The sequence below is a fragment of the Primulina eburnea genome, unplaced genomic scaffold, assembly GCF_022965805.1.
Source record: "Primulina eburnea isolate SZY01 unplaced genomic scaffold, ASM2296580v1 ctg1137, whole genome shotgun sequence".
In the NCBI taxonomy this organism is placed as follows: domain Eukaryota; kingdom Viridiplantae; phylum Streptophyta; class Magnoliopsida; order Lamiales; family Gesneriaceae; genus Primulina; species Primulina eburnea.
In genome coordinates this window covers 35,341-47,665 of record NW_027330678.1, presented here as the reverse complement: position 1 = coordinate 47,665, position 12,325 = coordinate 35,341, and the positions used below count along the sequence as shown (strand labels likewise).

General features: G+C 36.2%; 1 pseudogene; it reads left to right on the top strand.

Annotated features, from left to right (window-relative positions):
* Positions 1–3,520: 3,520 nt before the first annotated feature.
* On the top strand, positions 3,521–5,814 carry LOC140820521 (L-type lectin-domain containing receptor kinase IX.1-like; annotated as a pseudogene).
* The last annotated feature ends 6,511 nt before the right edge of the window (positions 5,815–12,325 follow it).

Genomic DNA, 12,325 nt, shown 5'->3' with positions numbered 1-12,325 from the left:
CGGGATATATGAGTTGAAGGGACCGTACTGTACGCTAACCATAATTGAATGGTTCTTGCAGGCACTATCATTTGATACCTAGGGAATCATGTAAGCGATGCTGCTAGGCGTTTAACATGATTGGTTGGGTACTATCAGACTTGAGTTCTGACGTTCTTGTTATCAAGGAGTTGATAAGTAAAAATGGAGCAATTGGGGTCTGCTCATATAATGACATGTTTAGTCCGAATCACATGGAGATGTGAACCCACGGCTAGTTGTATCAATGAACCATTGAGGGCCACACAAGTACTGGCTTTCTAGAACCCGTTGAGAAGTAAAAAAATTAGTTCAATGTGTTGAACGGCTTATAAATGAGTTTATAGGCGTAAGGAAAAATAGAAGTATGACTTCTATGAGGGAAATATAACTTTTAATTTGTGGAAGTGTTCCTAAATTAAAAGTTGGTCAAATAAATAATGTATTTGAAAATTGTGATTTTCATAAACATTATTTTGGACTAAATTAAATTAATTCAAGTGTTGAATTAATTAAACACTAGTGGGCCTAGTATAGTCCAAGTAATTAAATTAATTCAAGTGTTGGATTAATTAAACACCATTGGGCCTTGTAGAGCCCAATTAGAAATAATTATTAAACTAGTGGGCTTGAGTAAAATCAAGTAAACTTTAAATGAGCTCAAATGTGTTTGAGACATTTAAATAAAGTCCATGGGCCTTGTAATTGTTACAAGCCCAAATAGAAAGGCATGCAAGGGAGATGAAAGGTTGGGAGACAACTTTTTCAATGTCCAAGGCATGGGATGCTTTGGGACACCACAACCTTTTTGCAAAACCAAAAAAAATGTCTCTCCTTCTCTCCTAGGATGAATAGTGCCGAAAATACTATTCATTTTTCTCTCATATTTTTGTTCTTCAATTGTTGAGGAAACAATACACTTCTCAAAGAAAAATGCTCTAATTTTTCTAGTGCAAAATTAGAGTGGTTCTAGCTAGTTGGTGGTGGGCTTAATATTTGAGCAAGACGGGCTCAAAGGAAGCTTGAAGATTGTCTAGCCATTGAAGAGCTTAGTTGTATATCAACTAAGTTGGAGCCATCATCAATCTTTTAAGATTGATAGGTACATTTCTAAACACACTATGAATGTCATTTTTGTGTTTTTGTATTTGCTACACACTATCCTCATGGTGGCCGAAAATTCTTTTCAAAAATTCGATTTTTTAAACTTCCGTTGCGCTTCCGGTCACCGTAACCGATCCCCTTTCAGTTTATTGTGGCGATGATAACTAAAACCAGTAGACCAGTAGACCAGCAGACCAGAACAACAGAATAATTTATCAGTAGCTGCTGATCTATTATAACTAAACCAGTAGAAAAGGAAAGCAATACAAAACCAGTAGAGAACGCTTTTCTAACGTTGCTATCTTAATTGTTACCGTTAAAGAGTTCCTAGTACTAGTATTAATTGCAGCATTAAATACTATACGGAGTCATTTAATGCATATTACCCAATTAAGTATAAAACAAGACTGATTGTTTTATAGCTTTTCTGCAGGAACTTCTTTCGGTAATAAAGCTGATTGTATCAGTTATCTGAAGACTTACTCTGATTGTGAACGTTGAACTCAGTCGATTATATATACTTGGATCAAATCCTTGTTCGACACGACACTTAGCATAATATCATTTTTCAAGGAACAAAGCTACTCTCTTATCAGACGAATCTCGAAATTCCTTGAGTACTTCAAAGTTCAACACAAAGAAAAGTAGCACACGCTTCATAGCTAATATCTGATCTTTTAACGATCATCTTGCGCTACTGATTCTTACACTCTTCACAATCTTTATATCACTTACTTTATCAAAGAAGAGTTTGTAATCTGAAAAGAGTCTTTTCAGACCTTTGTGTTTCGTATTTTTGTGAGTTGAGAAACTAAGAGTTTCAGTAGGCTGAGGTGTAAGTCCTTCTGAAGTGGGTGTGTACAAGAGTGGTACTGTAATATCCAAAGTCTTTTAATTATACCTTCTGGAAACAGGAGAAGGGGAGACGTAGAAGAGTTTATCTTCGAACTTCCATAAACAACTGCTGCCTACTGTTTTATTGTTTTTCAACTACTTCATCAGATTATTTCCGCACGTCTTATTGTAATCAGGTGAAAGTATTCGCACAAGATCAACTACTATCCTTAACAGGATTTTAGTACCTCATCAGAACGAAAAAACGAGTAGAGTTTATTCACCCCCCTCTAAACTCAACTTCGAAAAAACGTTTTATTTTTATGAGGTTGAATGAGCTCAGCAATCCTACGGTATTTTCCATCTCAAGACTAGAGTTATTATTATAAGGAAATGTCGAATTTATTTAAATTATATTTGTCATGAGTCTGTATCAATAATTTATCAAATTTAGATTTGATTTGGTTTAGATAAGAAAAATCATGCAATTACTAACTTTATTTCGAGGGAAGTTATTTCGAATTCGGACAAAGCAAATCTCAACTTTAAAATAAATCTCGAGTTCGAAACTAAATTATAAATAATCATCAAAAACGAGAAAAAATTGGCCACTCCAAGTTTGAGAGTTGTGCTGGTTTTTAGTATTTCATCTCAACGAAAAATATCTTCTATTTTTCTAGTGTAATTTAGAAGAGAAATAAATATTTCAGTCGTGGACCTGATTCGGAAATCGAAGAAAGTTCACAGGGAAATTCAACAAGAGCTAATCCGCCAATACCGAAATAGTTGGAGCCAATTGAATTAATTCACTAAAGGTATATATGTTTATTTTATTTAAACCATACGAGTGTCCAAAGAATATTTTGAACGTCAAAATAAAATTTTATTTAAACTTCCGCTACGATTTAGACACGAGAAAACCGATGTTCCAATAGAAACTTCATGTGCCGTAGATTCTGCGGAGCAAAATCTAGGAAGCGAGGAAAATGGGGAATTTTGTCATAAAAGTATATTGTTATGTAAAAAGATATTAGTAACATTTTATCTATATTTTCTCTGTATAATCGAATTATAGAAAAAAAAATTGTTTTTGTATTGTGTATTTTTTACTTTTCAATTAAAACATGTGTTGTTTAAATTAATTGCACGAGGATTTTATGGAAAATTTGTGCTAAATATTAGGTGTGTCCGATAGGTCTATGAAGCGGGCCAATTAAGTAAAAAATAAATATTTTATAAGATAATTCTTTTGTTTAAACTTTGAAAGTTTATAAAAATAAATAAAAATTTATAAAATCCACGAAAATCTATAATTTTAAAAAAATTATTGAAAATCATTAAATCTCTATATTGAAATAAAACAATATTTTATCAAAATAAAGTTGATATCTCTAATAATTAAATAATAGTAAGTTGTTTTAAATAAGTATAAAGATTAAAGAAAAAACACTGCCTTTCGTTGAAGCTTAGAAGACGTTCAGAGAAGGGAGCATTTCAACGAATTACAGCTTGAATTCATCAACATATATATATATATATGTATATATATATATATGTATATATATATATATATATCAAACCAAAAACAAAGTATATATCAGCAACAATGCCCATTTCCGCCATTGGTGAAGCTTAGATTCCCATAAAAGAAAATGAAACCAGCAACCATTGAAATCTTGTTCATCTTCTTCCTCTTCTTCTCCGTTATCCCTGCAACTCTTTCGGTTTCGTTATCATTCAACTTCACCAGCTTCGGGTCTAACGAGAACAATCGCTTCATCAACGCCACAGGAGATGCTTACATCTCACCCCAAGGGATTCAGCTCACCCCGAATGAACTCAGTGTTTCACAGGTTGAGACAGTGGGCCGTGCCACCTATATTGAGCCGCTGCATCTGTGGGACAAGACTTCCGGGAATTTGTGTGATTTCTCGACCCATTTTTCGTTCGTGATAGATTCCAGTGGGAGAAGCAATTTTGCAGATGGAATCACCTTCTTCTTTGCTCCCGTCTATTCATCCATAAATTCTAACGCTCGTGGTCGAAGCATTGGCCTTAATACAGATAATGATTATGCAAATTCATCTTCCGAGACATTTTTTGCTGTCGAGTTTGATACTTTTCGGAATTATTTCGATCCATCTATCCCACATGTCGGGATTAATATAAATTCCATGGTTTCTATTGCAACCGTTGATTGGCAGAATAATATTACTCAGGGGAGGGAAAATGAAGCTTGGATTAGCTACAATGGCAGTTCGAAGACTCTCAGTGTTAATTTTACAAATTTTTTTAGCAACACAGTCACACACGGCAACCTCAGCCGCGTGATTGATCTTAGAGATTACATGCCTGAAAAAGTTCTGTTTGGCTTTTCTGGTGCAACAGGATCATGGTTTCAGAGAAATACTGTTAAGTCTTGGGATTTTTATTCAAGTTTAACACTTGATATTCCTTCTAGTGTGCCAGCCTCGAGCCCAATACCCGATCCCACGATAAACAATATTGGAGATGGAAAGCAAAAGAGGAAGCGGGGAGTCCTGGGACTAGCTATCGGATTAGGCGTTGGATTGCCGATTCTAATTCTTGCTTTGGGATTTGTTGGCTGTTTCTTGAAGAAGAAAAAGTATGAGAAGGAATCAAGAGATACAAATGCATACTCTATAGACCCATCGATGGATGACGAATTTCAAAGAGGCACCGGGGCCAAGAAGTTTTTGTATGCTGAATTGGCCCGTGGAACTCATAATTTTGCAGAGGAATTGAAGCTCGGAGAAGGAGGATTTGGTGGAGTTTACAAAGGTTTCTTGAAAGAAACCAATTCATATGTTGCTGTAAAAAGGGTCTCAAGGGGATCACAACAAGGGCTAAAAGAGTATGCATCAGAAGTGAAGATCATTAGCCAATTAAGACACAGAAACCTCGTCCAACTCATCGGTTGGTGCCATGAAAAAGGTGAACTCCTCCTTGTTTACGAGTTCTTGCCAAATGGGAGCTTAGATTCACATCTCTTTAAACATAATTCGGTGTTGACATGGGAAGTTAGATACAAAATTGCACAGGGATTAGCCTCAGCTTTGTTGTATCTACACGAGGAATGGGATCAATGTGTAGTCCATAGAGATATCAAGTCAAGCAACATCATGTTGGATTCAAACTTCAATGCCAAACTCGGTGATTTCGGTCTAGCTCGACTCGTAGATCACGAGAAAGGGTCACAAACAACGATGGTGGCAGGGACGAGAGGGTACATGGCACCCGAGTATGTGATCTCCGGCAGGGCCAGCAAAGAATCCGACGTATATAGTTTCGGGGTCGTTTTGTTAGAGATCACTTGTGGTAGAAAAGCCATTGATGTCGGATTTCAAGAAAATAATATAGTTGTACTAGTGGAATGGGTGTGGAAACTTTACGGTGCCGGCAAAATACTCGACGCGGTGGATCAAGATCTAAGAATCGAGCAAAATGGCGAAGAAATGGAGAGATTGCTGGTTGTGGGGCTGTGGTGTGTTCATCCAGATAATCGGAATCGGCCCACAATACGACAGGCGATGAATGTGATGATTTTTGAGGCTCAATTGCCCGTTCTTCCAGCAATGATGCCGGTGCCGATATAAAGCAGCCCTTCCATGAACATGGTGACGAATTCTGATGTGAATTACAGTATTAGCGGGAGTGATTCTCTGGACTACAGTCAATACAGTAATTCTTCAAATTTTACCACTTCTTCTTCTGCAGGTTCTGATCATCCATCTACTGCGTTGCTTAAAACTGCTTGAGGTGTAATTTTCTTTAAAAAAATGTTAATTATTCAGAGTACGTCATGTTGATTGAATTGGTCGTAATAGACATTTCCACACATTTGAGAAACCCATTCCGTGAAAGTTCAAATTATCAAAATCTTTTAGGTTGCATTTACGTATTGGTTGAACTTGAAAGAACTTGAAATTTATCAGTATAAAAATAGAAGAAGTGGATTCAAAGATTATGATCTTACTCGTCCGCAATTAAAAAATATATTTGAAAACAATTTATCCAAACACAATATATTTATCAGTAAGTTTCTTGTGAGACGATATCACAAATCTTTATATGTGAGACAGGTCAACTCTACCGATATTCACAATAAAAAGTTATATTCTTAGCATAAAAAGTAATACTTTTTAATGGATGACCCAAATAAGATAACTGTCTCACAAAATACGACACATGAAACCGTATCACACAAGTTTTTGCCTAATTTTTTTTTATTGCTAGTATGAAAATACACCGAGCACATGCATATAAATGAAAAAGTATTTTCCAAATAAAAAACAAAGAAGATGGTTGATTACCTGGAGAAAGCTGTGTGAAGAGGGAAGTTTCTTTGACGAATTGGTTATCCAAATACTAAATTTGTTTTTTTAAACGATGACTTATTAGTAAATTTGGGATTAGGTCTCGGTTTCAACTTTCAAGACCTAATTGTAACAAACAATTAAAAACCAAATGTTTTTAGTTTTACCAAAAACTATAATCGATGATAATAATTCAACTCAAATGTCAACGTGGACATTATTGCATCCCGATAATCATTATACCAATAATCAAGCTTCTTGCAACTAATGAAAATCAAACTCGTGACCTAGAGTCTTATACTCATTGTTGGACCGATTGCTTATCACTTTATCAAAAATTATAGTTGTTGGTAATTATACAACTTAAAGTTTTTTAAACTGCACAACAGCTCAAGAACAAAAATTCAATCGTTTTCCAGGAAAACAATTATTCGACCCCAACAAAATCTCCTTCCCCAATGATGAAGTAGGCCGAATCTCAGTCGGCAACGCGGTGATACCAAGTCCATATTTGATCACCCAAATGTTTAAAGTAGTATGATAGCAATAATTAATTAATAAAGCAATATTATTTTATTAATTACGTACGTTTAATTGCGTAACAAAATATATTGTTTCTTGAAGTGTCTTATTAATATAAATAATGCTAGTTTATATATAAAGTCGAGAAGATATCTAAATACGCTGAATGCTCGCGATTCCTGGTGCTGGACGAGGCCTACCAAGTCAATGCTCGACCATATTAGAGCATTCACATTGGTGGTTTTTAACAATTATAATTTTACTAAGAGTGGGTCTCATGTGAGACCGTCTCACGGATCTTAATCTGTGAGACGGGTCAACCCTACACATATTTACAATAAAAAGTAATACTTTTAGCATAAAAAGTAATACTTTTTCATGGATGACCCAAATAAGAGATCCGTCTCACGAAGACGACCCGTGAGACCATCTCACACAAGTTTTTGCCTTTTACTAAAGGGCATGATAGATGTAGCGTGAGCGTACGATGTCAAATTTTAGTATTCGATTGAGTATGAATATCTTTATACAGATAACGAATAATTTAATATTGTACTGAGTATTTTAATTAAATATTTTAAATTTTATTTAAAAATCAAATACGAGATTTTTAGGAAAAAAAAAAAAAACTGCACAATTGATCAATGATTGACAGGAGTTACACGGAGAAAATCCATTAGAGATATATTCTAGAAGTTCGATTTCACTTGTTAATTTATCCACTATTTTAATCTCTATCAATGTCTTTATTATAAATTCTTCTTTTTTATTATTCAAGAATTCTCAATCTTTCCTGCTCCATTTTTCAATTGATAAATAGGAATTTATTATGTAATATTGATTTCAATATTTTTATTAAAATCAAATACCAAATAATATAAACAACACAATAATTCTTGCAATGACTTCAATAGAGTCACGAGTCTCGCAATTAATTCTATAAACAACAAACATGTATTTTCTTGCCGTCTTATTCAAAATCCCATCTTCTGAGTGCCAGATTTAATTAAATATGACGATTCGATTGTGATCAATTAATACAACCCAAATAATTCAAGAAAATACAAATGAATTGAATGGAGAATTCAAATATATAATTCAAAAGATCAAAATCGTAGTTTCCATTCAAACTATGTAGCCCTTCTAGACAATACAATTAGTTTATAACGAAATCAAATTTTACTTACATCATGTTTTCCGAACATCATTAAAAAATTAAGAGAAAGATAGAAATAAAACGAAGATATATGTCGCTTCTTCGTCCCTAGATGTCATGTCATCCGAATTTGTGCCTATTTTGCTTGCTCTTCGATCTCTCTTGCTCGTTTCTCAGTAGTACTATTCTGCATGGGTGTTAAGGCGCCTGTTATCCGACACTGAAGCTCCTGTTCCTCGCAACTTTCTTCTCTTCCAGGCATCTGCAGGTATCTTCATGCTCAAAATTCACTTTTTTCCTTCCAGCTATGCTCTTCATTCCTATGCTCTTGTCCTATTTTCACTCTAAAAATGTCACTTGGTTATTGTTTTAATTCTCCCAAACAACAAAACAAACACGAATATTAACTTCTCCACTCAACCAAACTAAATTATCAATTTAACGACCGGAGAATTATTATCTTTTTTTAAACATCATCTCAAATTATATAAATATTTTTATATAATAATATTTTAATATTAAATATATTTATTATATTATATCAATAATTTTAATAATTATTAAAACACTAATACTTGCTAATTTTTGTAATTATTTACATAAAATAACATTTTATGCATCACACAAATAAAATACTAATATATATAATAATTGAGTGTTATTAATATGTGCAGATTGATTATATTAAAAATAATTATTATATTGGTATATGTAAAATTTTAATGAAATAATGTTTCTCAAAATAAAATAAAAAATGAAACCATGATTAGTAGCATCACTTTTAAAAGATAGAAAAAATGTTTACTAAAATTTGTGGTTCATAGGCTTTAGCTTTATTCATCATATAACTACGAAAGATGAAAAGACGATTTTACGGGTCGTATTCTGTAAGACGGGTCTCTTATTTGGGTCGTTCATGAAAAAGTATTACTTTTTATGATAAGAATATTACTTTTTATTGTGAATATCGGTCAGTTGACCCGTCTCACAAATAAAGATTCGTGAAATCGTCTCACAAGAGATCTACTTACAAAGAAAATCGTTTGATACGCTAAATAAGATAATATGCCAGAGTGTCATAAAGATATCTACCTACCATCCATATTTATTTTGCAGGGAAAATCACATTTTTCTCCATCTTCCGACCATGCAAGAGTCCGATGAGAATGGAACCGTGTTGATTTACCAAAGGAAATTGATTATACACAAGTCGTAGCCATAACCAATAGAAAGAAAAAGACAGTCTAGTGGAGATTAGAAAATAAATGGAGGAGGAAATGGTGAAGCTTTTCAATAAAAAAAACACAGCCTTTTGCTAAAGCTAGAGAAATATGTTGGAAGACTCTTTCGACGAATTTGCTAAAGCTAAAAATAGTTGTTCTACTGCATGAAATCAACATTTATAAGCACTTTCTTGGTTCTTACTGTTAGTGTTAGTTAGAGTTAGTACACATAAAAGTGCTACTTAGAATAAACACGTTTCTTCTTCTACCTTGTATATAAATGCCTACAACTGTAATTTGACAGAACATGTATGCGGAATAAATTCAGTTACAATATCGTTTCATCGTAATTCTACATGGTATCAGAGCCAGAGAAATCGATGGATTATCGGCGCACATCTGAACTCACTTGAGATTGAGTTCGGAAAATTGCTTCTCGCTGGATTCACGATTTGAGTTATCAGGAGACTTTCAATCAGAAATGGCTGCGAATCCCAATTTCAATGATCCATTGTTCTTACACCCTTCGGATACTCCAGGTACGATCCTAGTCAGTGATCAATTAACAGGTACTGAGAATTATGGTGTGTGGAGTCGTGCAATGTTAATTGCATTGCGTGCGAAGAACAAAACTGGTTTTATCGATGGGACTTGCAAACGCCCCAATGCTGGAGCTCCTGCAATACAACAATGGGAGAGGTGTAATGCTCTGGTCCTCTCATGGATCATCAACACAGTTTCGAAGGATATATTTCGAGGCATTGTGTACGCCACTGAAGCGTATGTGGTTTGGTCTGACCTAAAAGAACAATTTGACAAAGTAAATGGATCACGAATTTTTGCGTTGCATCGAGAAATTGGAAGAATCACACAAGGAGACAGTACAATTTCTGCCTACTTTTGCAAGCTCAAGCAGTTATGGGATGAATATTCCTCCTTGGTGACTCTTCCTTCATGTGAATGTGCAACTGCTCGAAAATACGTTGAGCATGATCAACAGCAGCGCCTACTTCAGTTTCTGATGGGTTTAAATGAGAGCTATACTCAACTTCGCAGCCACATCCTCATGATGATCCCTCTACCAACTGTGGGGCAAGCTTTTTCGATCATATCACAAGAAGAATCTCATCGCACCATGATTTCTATGGAAGCTCCAGCCTCTGCAGTGTTTTTTTCTAATCAACATCGCAGAGACTATCAACAGAAAGAGGTTCTTAAATGCGAATATTGTAATTGGAATGGTCACACACGAGCCACCTGCTATAGACTTAATGGATATCCTCCTGGACATAAAATGCTTAAGCCTCAAGGCAAGGGTTTTCCTCAGTCTCAAGGCAGGGGTGTTCCTCAGAATCAAGGCAGGGGTATTCCTCAGAAGATCTTCGTGAATAATAATAAAAGGCCACAATTTGATGCAAATGTAGTTGAACGCGAATCATCTGATGTGAAGGCAGAGGCAACACTTGCTCCTCCCATTTTCAGCCAAGCTCAATATGCTGAAATTCTGAAGCTACTAGAAAAATGTAAAGTTGAAGCTCCAAATGAATCTGTGGTGAATATGGCAGGTACAGGACAAAAGGAATGTAGTGACCCGTTCCAGAATCACCTACTAATCAAGAACTAAGCATGCAACTTAACTTAATTAATAACAATCAGAGATAATAGCGGAAAAGGTCAACAAATGATAGTTATACAACCCCATCGAAAATCCATAACAACTCAGAATGAAAAGAAAGTATACGATACAACCATAACGAATCAAAGAGTACTGAATAAATAACTCCACCGGCTACTCAACGTCCTCCTCCTCCTTCTGAGCCATCCAACCTGAGGCCTGCCCCGTGGAAATGGGGTGTCCAAGATAAACAAAACCGAGGACGTGAGCGATAAGAACGCCCAGTACAAAAGCATGAGTATACAAACCTATATGAAATGCACATGCTATGATATGATACCAGGGTAGTCAAGAAACAGGAATCACAAAAGATCTCAAAATGCTCAGTCTAGAGGCGCCAAGTGGATAGTGCCGCGCGGTCCTACCTCTGGGTCACTGCATCCACTGCAAGAACAGACGTGGACCTAAAATGTCCCGGATCACCGAAGCCCTCCCGACCCGTCGGCCACTGTGTACTCTCGGTGTCCATGCGTCCACAAGACAAGACAGGGCTGAGCGGCCCCACAAGATATATATATATAGCTTATCTCGAAAGGGATACAGCTCAACAGTAAAGGCTATCTCGAAGGAGATACGGCTCAACATGAAATGCAACATGCATCATAAATCGTGACATAATAGCATGCATCATATGACATATAACAATGCACCACATAATCATGCAACACATATAAGAATGTATACTCGACCAGGATATCTCGGATAGTACTTTCGTACCTCTATCACAGCAATCCTAATCCACTGGAATAACCAGACAACAGGTTTAGTCCAAGCCTATTCATCAAGTGAAAACCATCACTAAAACTTATCTACCAGACTTAACTAGATAATCCTGAGATAATACTGATACAATTCCAAACCTTCGTCCGTCGCTAGCCCACTGATGCCGCTAGCTCCCAACTAGAGCACAGCTCCGCTACAAGACCAGCAGCTCCCCGCTAGTGCCCGAACCTCGGAAAAAGACTAGAATCTCACAGAAACGACTGAAATGCTATGGAACTCTCTGAATTGGCGAGTCACAAATGAAGCCTCGCGCCTCTATTTATAGCTAATGTTCGGACGATCCGAACCATTTCGGAAGCTCCGATCCGGCACACTTCGGACGGTCCGAACTCTGATCGGACGATCCGATCCTTGCATGACTTCCACGAGTACAGCCACCTGTCTCGGACGATCCGAACCCCAATCGGATGATCCGAACCTTACCACGTGTCCAGAACCCTTCCACGTGTCCAGCCACCTGTCTCGGACGGTCCGACACTGGCTCGGACGATCCGAACTCATCGGACGATCCGAACTCATCGGACGATCCGAACTTGTTCGGTCCTTCCGATCCCACCGAAAATATAATTAATCCGATAATTAACTCAAATTAGGAATCGGGTTACTACATTCTCCCCCCCTTAAAAGATTTCGTCCTCGAAATCAAGTTTATAGGATGAACAAAACTGAAATA